Source organism: Amyelois transitella, chromosome 23 (genome assembly GCF_032362555.1).
Source record: "Amyelois transitella isolate CPQ chromosome 23, ilAmyTran1.1, whole genome shotgun sequence".
Classification (NCBI taxonomy): domain Eukaryota; kingdom Metazoa; phylum Arthropoda; class Insecta; order Lepidoptera; family Pyralidae; genus Amyelois; species Amyelois transitella.
In genome coordinates this window covers 4,642,194-4,654,492 of record NC_083526.1, presented here as the reverse complement: position 1 = coordinate 4,654,492, position 12,299 = coordinate 4,642,194, and the positions used below count along the sequence as shown (strand labels likewise).

Here is a 12,299-nt window from a genome sequence, read left to right as displayed (position 1 = left end):
GCAAGGGACATTAACGTGATTATATGTATGTTTATATGTACCAAACAGAATACAATAAAATGACAAATCAAAATAAATAGTCGCAAAATTAGATAACGGTTTAATAAATACAATATTATAATATTATACATGAGCTTCTTTTTTCAAAATTCCATAGTTTTAAGCTATACATTTTTTGTTACCAAATACAAATCTTCCTTACTATTTGTAGTCCATCCAGCCAGTGTTCCGCAGGCGGCAGCCTGGGCGGGCGGCGGTAGGGGGAAGGGCGCGGGGGGGTATTCGCCCGGTAAACCTCTGCAAGCAAGCCTTCAGTACACCTCCGATTGTCACAGGGAGGTCACGCACGTCGCGCGTACTCCAATCTCCATAATCGCGTGCCGCAAGGAAAACCATTCCTCAATTAAATCGCGAGTGAAAACCTCTTCGGGTTTAGTGTTTTGATATTACACTCCTGTGACGTCATCGCCGCACCTGAATTGGACTGTTTTCGCACCAGCGCGAGTCGATACGGCCACTGAAATACGATACGTTTGAGGGTTAAAGAGAAAAATTTCAACAGTAAGTACCTACGTCTGTGTTTTTGTTTTTTTTTTTTTTTGTTACTTCGACTTCGCTTCCAGTTTCATGGATTCTGTAGTTAGTGGTACTTGGTACCTTTGATTATTATTATTATTTTTTTTTGTTTTTATTTGGAATATTTTATGAGACATTATTCATATGTTTAGGTAGGTACATACGATACATTGTTAGAAATACAATATTCGATGTAGTTTTTTGTCTCTACGAAGTTACTGAAAGTTATCATGGTCCCTCAAGATCCTATTAAGATATTGTCACTTCTCAGAGAGTAAATTGCTAATATGGCTATTCCTATCAGTGATTTTGAATTTAATGGTGTCGGAAAGAACAACCTGTTCTCAATAAAAAGTAAAGAATATTATTAGTGTGGTTACCGGAAAAAAGAATAGGACCACTCCATCTCTTTCCCATCGATGTCGAAAGCTTATAAATTTGGGATTCTTCTTTTAGGCGATGGACTAGCAACCTGTCACTATTTGAATCTCAATTCTAACATTACCCAAACCGGTGAACCCTATCAGTCTTTCAAGACTGTTGGTTCTGTCTGCCCCGCAAAGGATATAGTCGTGATTATGTGTATGTATGTAAAGAATATTTGAAGGGGAAGACCAATACGAACTTACCTTGATCAAATCGGCGACGTCCTGATGACAGGTCAGTTTATGATCTTAAACCGAGTTTGCATGAAAAGATTGATAAATATGGATGTTGCAAAGGAAGTATGCAAGGGCCCTAGTAACTATCCCTGCGGAGAAGAGGAGTATTACTTATGTAAATAAACAAATATATTGTGTCAAAAAACACCGGTTGTCGTTTTTAATACAATTTTCGTAAAAGTGTTAACGTAATAATTATTCCTTGTAATATGAGTTAATTACTATTGTTAAGTTTTTCCTTGTAAATCCAAATGAGTTGCGTGTCAGAAATGACAAAATGTTAAAATATTCTAATTACCTACATCCATGGCGAGTACATATACTATTTTTTTCAGAGCGCATTCATTTAAGAGGTTAAGGTTTTCACATTGGAGTCTTTAATTAAAAAAATCTTATCGTACTTTGTATTGGTCACCAGATCTTTTTATTTCTGTCCAGTTTTTTATATCGCTTTATCAAAGCCCAAGAAATTTATCAGAAAGTTTTCTGGATATACAGATACTGAATATATTATTGGCTAAGTGTACCAAAAAAATTTGGATTTTTTTTATTAGCAGTTAGCTAAATCTATGTAAAGTTTAAAATAATTTATCCTTATTAAAACAAAGAGGCCATGTGACAGTAGCCAATGATGATTCCTATGTACTTGAACTATATCTTGTATTATTCGGTCTGTTATCAACATTGCTATCTGCTCTCAAATTCTCAATAGTTCCCTATCTGTCTAGTTAAGATAACAGTACATTTGTTGTTTTACATCTATGTACCTCATGTTTGTTTTAGATTACCATTCAATTTACTCGCCTAATCAACTTTGTCATCATTGTTAGCGGTTCCAATCGTGATATTCCTGTTTAGTATTTAGTATCAATATTTATTTATCATTTAAATTAGCATCATCCTCCTAACGTTTGCACATTATATTTTCTTTTTGTTGGAAACACTGCGTCCACATATGATGTAAATTCAATAAGTACATTTGTAACAAATAAATGTTCCAATAGTGTGTCGGTCCGATAGTCTCAGTGGAATAGTTTTGTCACTCGGTAATAATTTAGCACAAAATGTTTATAATGGCATTTAATTCCGATTCCACTGCTATTGGTTTTTTCACATTTAAGATTTTTATTTCGTGATCCACAGATTAAATCACTCCCCGGCAGTATGGGCGCTAATAAATTTTTCAACTTCACTCGTTTTTTTTTTGACAAACATTTTTTTTTTTGTTTTATAATCCATTATTTTATAATACCCATAGAAATTGAAAGAACTTGAAACTACAGGATGTATAGTCGTTTTGGATCGCACGCAATTCTTTAAAATTATCAACTAGTTAAATGTCAAAAATGGGGAGACAACAATCACTTGCGACGTTATATTTAATAGTACTTACCACTTCTAAAGGCATACTCCTAATTCTATAGTAGTAACTAAAATTAACTAATTTACTTTCTTTACAAGTTTAGCCTAGTTGTTCCTAAAACTAACCATCGCATCGTTACGCTCCACTACAATATTGACATTCTCTTGACGTCATGACCGAGCCTACATGATGAGGATAAACAGTACAGGGATTACTAGGGTACGCCGTGTTAACTGCGAGACAAACAAAAATAGGGAGCCACGGAAATCTATATAAGGAAATTAGATTTCTGTGATGGGAGTTCAAAACAAATGTTACGGCTCAAAACTGATGATTGAAAAGTCTTTTGGAGTAAAAAAAAATCGCAAACTTTTTCTTAAGATAACTTGGTTACTTAAAAATGGAAGGGTTATATCACTGTCTCCACTGAGACTTCTTCTTTTGCCTCTTAAAGGGATGGGAAAAGACTTTGTATACCAATTTTTAAGATGTACCTAGACGATTACATTTGAGAAAACCACATCCAAATCGGAATAATAGTTTTCGCGTGATGCGAGTACAAAAATACAGACAGACACACTCTTTTGGCTTCTGTTAGTCATTCATATACATAATGTATAGACGTCAATCTTATACAATTCTTGGCGATATTTGTCAAGTACGTACATCAATTAGTTACAATATAATGTATGGATGGATAGATTAATGCATTATTAACAATCAAATATTAGGTTAATCATACAAAAGATACGTTCATAAAATCACGACTTTATTATTTGCCTGGAATTTTGAGCCGACAGTCTCACAACGAAAGGCTACGTGCAGTTGATTATTAATTGATTTGTTAAATATTTTGTTGCAATTAAGTCAAAGTCCAGCTTTAATTATTTATTTAATATCATCATCATCATAGACAATAACATAAAGTAAATAAAAGTGTAAACTGCTTGTATTTTGTTGACTGAATTTCAACAAAATTCGGGTAAACTGTTGATGTTTGTACTTGCATAAAGGATCCTTTTGTACTGAGTATTGCGTGAATAAACATTTACAATTGCCATTTACCTTCATTGACTATTTACCGTGAATTCATGAGGAAAATGACAAATAAATAAAACACTTTGTGTATAGACGTATTTTTCCGTATACGAAGGTGTAAACATATGGTTTCAATGGTCAAGTCTTTTTACTATGTAGACAATTTGCATTCGTCCACGATTAAGATTTAAGAGATCTATATTTGTAAATAGACGTCCGGCGAAAATGCTGCAGTGTAGTTTTTACCGCCGCTTCTTCTACTCATGCGCTTTGAAACCAGTAATATAGTAAGATTTAAGTGATGTGACATCAATAAGTGATACCTTGTATACAATTTTGTAACTTTTATATTTTATTATATTCTGACCTACATACAAACCTAAATAAAATCATGCCTTTGTCCTGGAGACAGAGACATCAACCCTCATAGTGCTTCGAAGCGTGGGGTCCGCTTTCCTACATTTTCTTTTTCACTTTGTACAGTCTTAAATATTCAGACCATTGTTCACAAAACAACACGTATATCAACTCTAACGACGTCAAGCAGGTTTTTTTCGGCCTGCTTCTTCTACCCGGGCCAGGCGGAAGCAGCATGGCCAGACATTTATTACCCAGGAAGCCTGCAGGCTTCCGCAAAACTTGACTTCTCTTAAGTCAAATCCTGAAAAAAAATCCACATACATACATATGGTCACGTCTATATCTACGAAAAGACTGAATGGCCACGTTCAGCTATTTGGCTTAATGATAGAATTGAGATTCAAATAGTGACAGGTTGCTAGCCCATCGCCTAAAAAAGAACCCCAAGTTTGTTAGCCTATCCCTTAGTCGCCTTTTACGACATCCATGGGAAAGAGATGGAGTGGTCCTATTATTTTTTGTATTGGTGCCGGGAGCCACACGGATGATAATCTAATTTGCAATATACATATATTGTATGCTATATATAGAAAATTAGATATGTATGCTATATAATCAAAACAGCCTAGCTATCTTGAGGCTGAACAACCATGACACGGTGATGATTCAGGTAGCATTTTGGGCCCAGTGTTCATGAAGGTAATTCTCGGTGAGCGTTTCACCCAAATGTGGCAATAGTATTAACACCGAGATAAAGGTGTGATGTAACCGTTTGCGGTTCAGGAAAAACCGCACAGTATGACACAATAGGGTAAATTGAAGAATTTTATCATCAGTTTGAAACGTAATTTGTTCATTGGTCATTTTTCTTCCTGTTTCGTTCCCCTCTTAATCTGTTGTGCCACCACAGACATTGTAATATTTAGAGAAATCAATATTTTAAGTGCTACGTTGTGCAATTTTTGTGAAGTCAAAATATTGAACTCATGTCTGGTCACGTGACCTGATCGAAATTTCGTAATACTGTCACCCGGTGTGAGCATACAAAAAATAAATAAATATAAATAGCTACGAGTATATATGGGACAAATTATACAGATTTAGTTATCCTCAAAGTGAGTTTGAAACTTGTGTTTCGAGATACTAACACAACGATACTATATTTTATAATAGATAAATATATAATTAATAAATATTTGTCAATAAAAGCTTATTTAAAAATGTGTGAAATCACGTGAGCCTTGTATAATGAGTCATTCAGTCACCATTTATAATAGATATTTATTCAGATTCTTAAACTTTCCAGCTGACATTGTAATATTTCAGATGTAATATTTATAGATATAGACATCAAAGCGTTGAATCGAGCGGAAAAGTCTTTCAAGATTAAATTTATCGCGACTCGATAAGATGAGAAGTGACAATGTCATTGATTTTATGCTAAATAGATACTAGCAAGGGTTTTCTTATGGTTGCTATACCAGTACTAATAAATATTGAACTTTTAAGGTTACTGCTCAAAAGAAACTAACAAATTTTAAGCTAATATTGTTTTAAAACTTAATTTTAATAATACCAAATTGAAATAGTTCCTTTATTTTAAACTATATGTAAGGAAGATCAGAGGGTTGTAAAACTGTTAATAACAAAGTATTACCACATAAATAACTGTACCTTTACATTCCCTAAAACAAAACAGGAAAAACGAAGACAAAAACAAAGCAATTTCCCTAAATAGAATTTATAACCACAATATATCTCAAATTGAGATCACATAAACAAAATGCATTTGATGCAATAAATGGACTTCAAAGAAACTTCATAATTGATACAGGTGCTAGCTACCTAATTACTGCAAAATATAGAGATAATTTTCTTATAGCAAATTCGACGAACAGTTTGGCGCAGTGGTTGTTTTCTTGTCACATTCGATTCGGTTCGAACCCACAGTCAGGTCCTAGTAAGGTCAGGTTATAATGGATGTTTATGTATATAAAGTTTTGTAGTAAAGTATAGTATCGTTGAGATTGTATCAGTATATTAAGGCTAGCTCAATCTGCGATCTGTGAGGAAGAAAAGAGAAATAGAACTCCTGGTACCTCAGATGTTTGCTTTAAATTTTACGAAGGTTACTTTTCTTTGGTTTATTTGTAAGGAAAATAAAGTTAAACATAAAAGTCCAGGAACGTCTCTCTAACGTCTCTCTCGTGAATAAAACTAGTAATTTCAGTCAAATATTAAATTCCAATCAAGTATTTAGGAAACTATCGAATATTAAAAAAAATTACTTGTGTAAACAACGGGTAAGATTTCCAGAAATTTTCACGGGAACGGAAATTAACGGCATTTCGTTTTACGCGGCCGGAATCGTAGTCATATACTTACACGTTTGAACATAAAGACATCTATTCATGCAAGTTTGTTCGCGTTACCGCTTTTCAATAACGTCACTTAAATAGAATTTCTAGAATTAGAATCTTGTAAGCTGTTGTGTATGACAGTTACTGAAGTAGATATGTTATATGTTGAATTGTTATACAGGATGTTACAAGAAGGGTTGGATCGCTATAATTAAGTGTGGAACTAAACTTAAACTGATTTCAAACTTTCGCTCGGTGACCACGGATCATTTTAACATGATTTGGAACGTCCGAGATAAAATAAAGGTGCATTACGTGCGTGCGCATGTAATACCTGTAGTACGAGTATTTATAAATGGAAAATGCAACGCGAAAGTCTAAAATCAATTAGAGTCCACTCGATTTGTTGTCTTATTTCTTCTAACATTATCTGTTAGAAGAAATAAGAATATAATTGATATACAAGGAGAGTGTGGAGGGAAAGGTCGGAGTGGGAAGACCTAGACGAACGTATCTTGATCAAATTAAGGACGTCCTGGTAAAGGGTCAGGTCAAAAGTACCCGAAACCGCCGAGCTTGCATGAAGAGAGTTATGAATGTGGATGAAGCGAAGGAAGTATGCAGAGATCGTGGCAAGTGGAAAGAGGTAGTCACTGCCTACCCCTCCGGGAAAGAGGCGTGATTTTATGTATGTATGTATGTATTATCTGTTCCTAGGACAAGTGGGCCAAGAGCGGTGGTCACTTGTTCTGTCCTTAATCCATCAGTATGGCTTCCGATCCGGGCCGCACACGCGTAACTATCGATTTCCGGGGACCCATTATTCTCGGCCTATTGTTGTGTAATGCATAGGGTATCATATTGTTCGGGTATTATCTTGTGCAAATATAAAGATCGAAAAGAAAAAACAGTTGGGGGATTATCCCTAAAATATGTTTTGCAGGTTATATTTCCATAAAAAAAGGATATATTAGGTATTCCTAAAGTTTCATTTCATATGTGTACCAAATTCTGTCAAAATCGGTTTAATTGCAAAATACCCATCTTTTATGTTTATTATAATTGTGGACTAGAAGAAGCTCGCGGCGTCGGTTAATTTACGTTCCCTTGGAAATTACGGGAAATTTTCTTTTAGTACCCACACGTACATTACACTTGAGGAACCTACAAACTTCTAAATTTTTCTTCAATTCAATCTTAAATGAAATATTTCTATTATATCACCATTCACTTTTTTAAAAGATAATATGAAAAAAGTAAAGCTTTTTATATGAAAACATGCCGTTATTGGTATTATTAGCACATAGATCGAAAATTCTGTCTCCAATTTTACGACGTCACTTCGGCACCAACTTGAATAGCTTTTGTGCAGAATTCTAAGGGCCGGCTGTACTAGGATTGTGCGGATAAATTGGATTTTTATTAGCTGTCTGTACATGTGACGTATTGCAGATGTGGAACGTATTCTATTTTGAAAATGCATATGTATTGATGGACAAAAACACACTCAAAACCTACGTCATTTAAGTAATTTGATGGCATTTTACCATCAAGAGCCAAATACAGATATCACATCTTTATTCTATGCGAGGTAGACCGAGCTGACAGCTATTTAATTCTGTAGGAACCTCAAAATTGGATGGACTCTTATGATGACTTAATTATGGACTTACACTAACTACCTTAATATTAAGAAAGAGAGTCGCCTTACAAATCGAAAAAAACAGAGCATGCAATAGAAAATACAGAAGAAAAAGCCAACGAAAAGGGCCTTTAGCTGTTTAGTAAGCCATCGTTGTGTTTCAAGTTGCTCAAACAATGTTTCAATTCCTCCGAGCAGTCGACAGGGGAAACTCTTGAGATTAATTGCTCGCAAAATAACGTGTATCACGTACTAAGATTTTACCCTGGCGAAGTTTCCACCGCTCCTTTTGTCACGGTTTCTCATCTGGAATGAGTAATTAATGTTTCTATGTTGATGAAATGATGAAATCTTATTCTATAAGCGTTAGAAAGAATTAATTGACAACTAATAAATCTGTGATTATACTTAGCAACAAATTAATAAGATCAATCTTATTTTTACGAGTTTTTGGTACTCTTAGCAGCTTTGCTTCGGGGCCTGGCGGTCGCATGGTGTATTAATAAGTTTATGTAATTGTGACAGGTTGTAAGCCCGTCGCCTATGAGATGAAGTTCGATATTATAAGCTTTTCCCTTGATTGATTTTCATAACCTGATTGGGAAAAAGAGCAGGTAACTCACACCTATTTTTGTACCTAATTGGAGCAAAAAAATCCATTTTTTAATTTTTTTCTCTCTATTAGTCGGAAGATTTTACGATCCAATAAAACTTCATTTTCCACCACACAATATGTAATCTTGGAGATATTAAAATGTTGCAATAATGTTCTTCCTTGATAGAAGGATAAAAGGTTCTAAAGAATACAATAGATGACGTTCATGTTATTACGTTATATTGTTGCACAGAGCATAAAAATATCGGCGGCCATATCATTCCGTGATCTGTGGTAACTCGCTTTTTTAAATCTTTGATTATAACTCTAGTGTTGACAGGAAAAACACTTAGGAAATAGGTTTCCTAATGTGTAGGCACATGCATGCGATCCCATGTAAACCTTAGTGAAACCATAATACAATATGGGTAAGGTTGCCCTGCAACTTACTGACTTATTAAATCCAGGATCATGATAAGAAAATTTAGGATGCAACCGGGACAAACGGATTACATCTAATCATTGCGTCTTGCTTCTGCCTGACCAATTTACTAACGCTTTGGCCCCATAGACAGTGACATCTTTTATGTGTATGTCCATAGACGTAGAAAAAATGGCGGACGGAGTGTGACTTAAAAAAAAGTGAAGCATCATAATGGCGGTGTTGTACGCACCTGTGAGTGACAGAAAACTTGCCATTTCGTGAGATAATCTATAACGCATGTGTGACGTAATGGCGGCCGACTGTCACACTTTTTGAGATTTTAAGAGTGTGGCCTGTATACAAGGGCCAGCATACAATTGGTGTTTCATTTTGCCCTATAATAAAACTCCATTTGCCTTTTTTCTACTTTTGTCTGCAAAATCTTTACTGATATTCTGAATTATCGAAATTAATACCACTTTTGCAAAAACAATTGTTATAAAATCGATTTCCCAATCATTGCAGTAAAGTTCACTTCTATAAGCAAAATGAAATCTGACAAAATAATTTTAATGGCCGTTTTATGTTCACAACAAAGTAGGCACCACAGAATTTGGAATATTTATCATTCATATTTATGTGTAAGGTACCTACTGAAAAGTAAAGGTCAGTTCACATAGACAAGACGCAACACAACTTTAACAGCGACTCAACTAGCTAACTCTACAATCTCTAAAAGGTAAATATTTAATGGGTTAGAGATGAAATTTTAACTTTGTATAATTGTTTGAGACATTTTAGAATAACCTACTCAGGTAACTGTGATATGTCACAAAAGTGAGAAGGTAGTAATAAAATAAAACTTAGGTAGCAATTAAAAAAAAAAACTATATAATAATTATTTTGATAAAACATGTGAACGATTGTTAAAATAAAACAAATAACTATAAATCAAGATTGGAACATGTTCCAACTGGTTACCAAAGACCAGCTAGGTATGAACATTAACAGGTAAATTATAACATTGACCCTAAAAATACATTTTTGATAATCGAAAGGACATATTGCAACAAAGTTATAACCACTATATGATTTAATACAAGTTTTTGTAGTATGATAAATCAAATTTCATGTCGCGTCTCGTCTCTGTGTGAACTGACCCTTACAGAGACTGTTTTGTTTCCTCCATAAAACAACTTTGTCACTATGATTTTAACCGCGCAGAATAATTTAAACGCAATTAAGATGTATAACATCTTGTTTTTAATAGGAATAATAGTGCTTGCGTACATTCGCTACTTTTTAAATATGGAAAGTGAACTTACTGCAAGAATATAAAAGTCCTCATTGAGGCGAATGTTCGGAAGAAGATAAATGAGGAAAGTGATTTTATTATCTTCTTTTTTTCATGATTATTTCCCTAAATACCCACTTAATTACAAAAAAGGAAAAGCGTCTCTGAAACATTTGCAGGGGAACCTTAACTCATAACTTACGTACTTTTATTTATGATTTTTCTTCACCGCAAATGCATGGGTTCGAATCAAATTAATAATATTACTCAGAGAAATTATTGTAAAAGTAAGCGCGGTAAGATTTGGCACAGGCCACACGCTCTTTTAAACCGGTATCTTATCTGCTCGACAACAGATTCTCCCTCTAGTTATTCGATGTTGTGTTGTTGCTTTATCTGTAGTTCGGTTCATGTGTATGCGACTGTACGACACAGCACCCGGTCACAATCACAAAAAAAAACCTTTTTACATTTCCCTTAGCGACCAACCCCGTTAGGGACAAAAGCGTGAAAATTACATCAAAATGAATTTTATACATTTCCGAATCACATAATTGAATTCTGTATTAGGTAATGACGTTATATTTTCTTCAAGCTCTTCTCGAAATTCCGATTTGTTATACCCAAACGATACGCCGTTCTGAATATCTCATTTATTTTCATAATTCTAATTCTGTCTGCTCTGAATCCCTTTCGGAGAAACGTGCAGGTATTCAGGTATAATTTTAATTGATATAGGACGTGCTCTTCATTTATTTTATTTATTTATACTTTACATGATAAAAGGAACTGTTTGGCGCAAGGCAGACGAAATGTAACAAAGTATAGGTACTGTAACAGCAGTTAGTCTGTGCTATATAAGTTTATAATGTACTTTTATTATTATTTTAGGCTAGGATTATGAATTTATGTATGTATTCTTTGTGAGTGAATAATATCCTTAAATGTAACTTTGGTTATTTGTGTTGTTAGGTCTAATCTTCGTTAATACTAAACTAAACTGATCATGTAAATGCTTTCACCATATAAAACGTAATCTGCAGCTTACAATATCTATGTACCACGGGTGAAACCGTGGCGGGCCGCTAGTATTTCATAAACTACTCTATCTATTTTTCACAAACATTGCGTGCCTGCACAATTTTCACCATTAATGTATTTATTTATTTGGAAGACCAACAACTTTTTACGAAAAATAACGCCACGTATGTGAAACAAATGGTCAATTTCAGGTCCACACCGATACAAAACACTTATATATTAAAAAAGGAACATTAATAACTAGGCTTATTCCCGGGCCTCCGGTTGCGTGGGAATTTCGATGAAAGTCAAAAGCTTATGTTAATTCGGAAGGTCTTTAAAAAAAATTCTCAACATGCTTCTAAATGTTTTTCAGTCATCATTTGACACGAACGAAAATATATCGAAGTATTCACAAAAGGTGTCCAAGTGATAGAATTACTGTATGTGCCTGTTCTTTTAACCGGGTAACCCCTGAACGATTAAAAGACGCTGTGTTATATATTTCATGTGTCTGTTTGTCTCTATGTGTGTGTCCTTCTGGGGCATCGTAAATGTATATCTACCAAAGGGATGAACCGACTTTTCTATTGTTTAAATGTTTAAATAGTTCCACCTTGTACCTTGTAGTAGTGCGTTATAGAAACAATGCAAGTATGGACATAACTATGAAAAAAGGGAGTTAAATGTCCCATAATTTAAAAACAAATGTCGCTATAACATCTCGGCTCATATTGAAATTGGCCCCGCGTTTGACCCACGTAATGTCGCTGCGTAATTAAATTCCCAAGATTGCGCTGCATCCGACTTGGATGCGAGGGAAATTGCATGCACCTCATTCAATATATGTATATTATTATATTAATGAAAAACATTTTATTTTTAATATTATAACTTATGCATATATGTATATTGACAGCCTTTGTAGCGTAGTGCTGGTGTCGCTTGTCTGTGACACATTAGGT

General features: G+C 34.4%; 2 protein-coding genes across 3 annotated transcripts in view; one reads left to right on the top strand and one right to left on the bottom strand.

Annotated features, from left to right (window-relative positions):
- Positions 1–12,299, bottom strand: part of LOC106130651 (uncharacterized) — a 67,441-nt gene that overhangs the window by 54,854 nt on the left and 288 nt on the right. The gene's annotated exons all lie outside the window — the stretch shown is intronic.
- Positions 329–12,299, top strand: part of LOC106130743 (cGMP-specific 3',5'-cyclic phosphodiesterase) — a 61,418-nt gene continuing 49,447 nt past the window's right edge. For both annotated transcript variants that reach the window (XM_013329657.2, XM_013329658.2), the window contains exon 1: positions 329–561. The gene's annotated coding sequence lies outside the window, so the exon portion shown is untranslated. The remainder of the gene's footprint in view (positions 562–12,299) is intronic.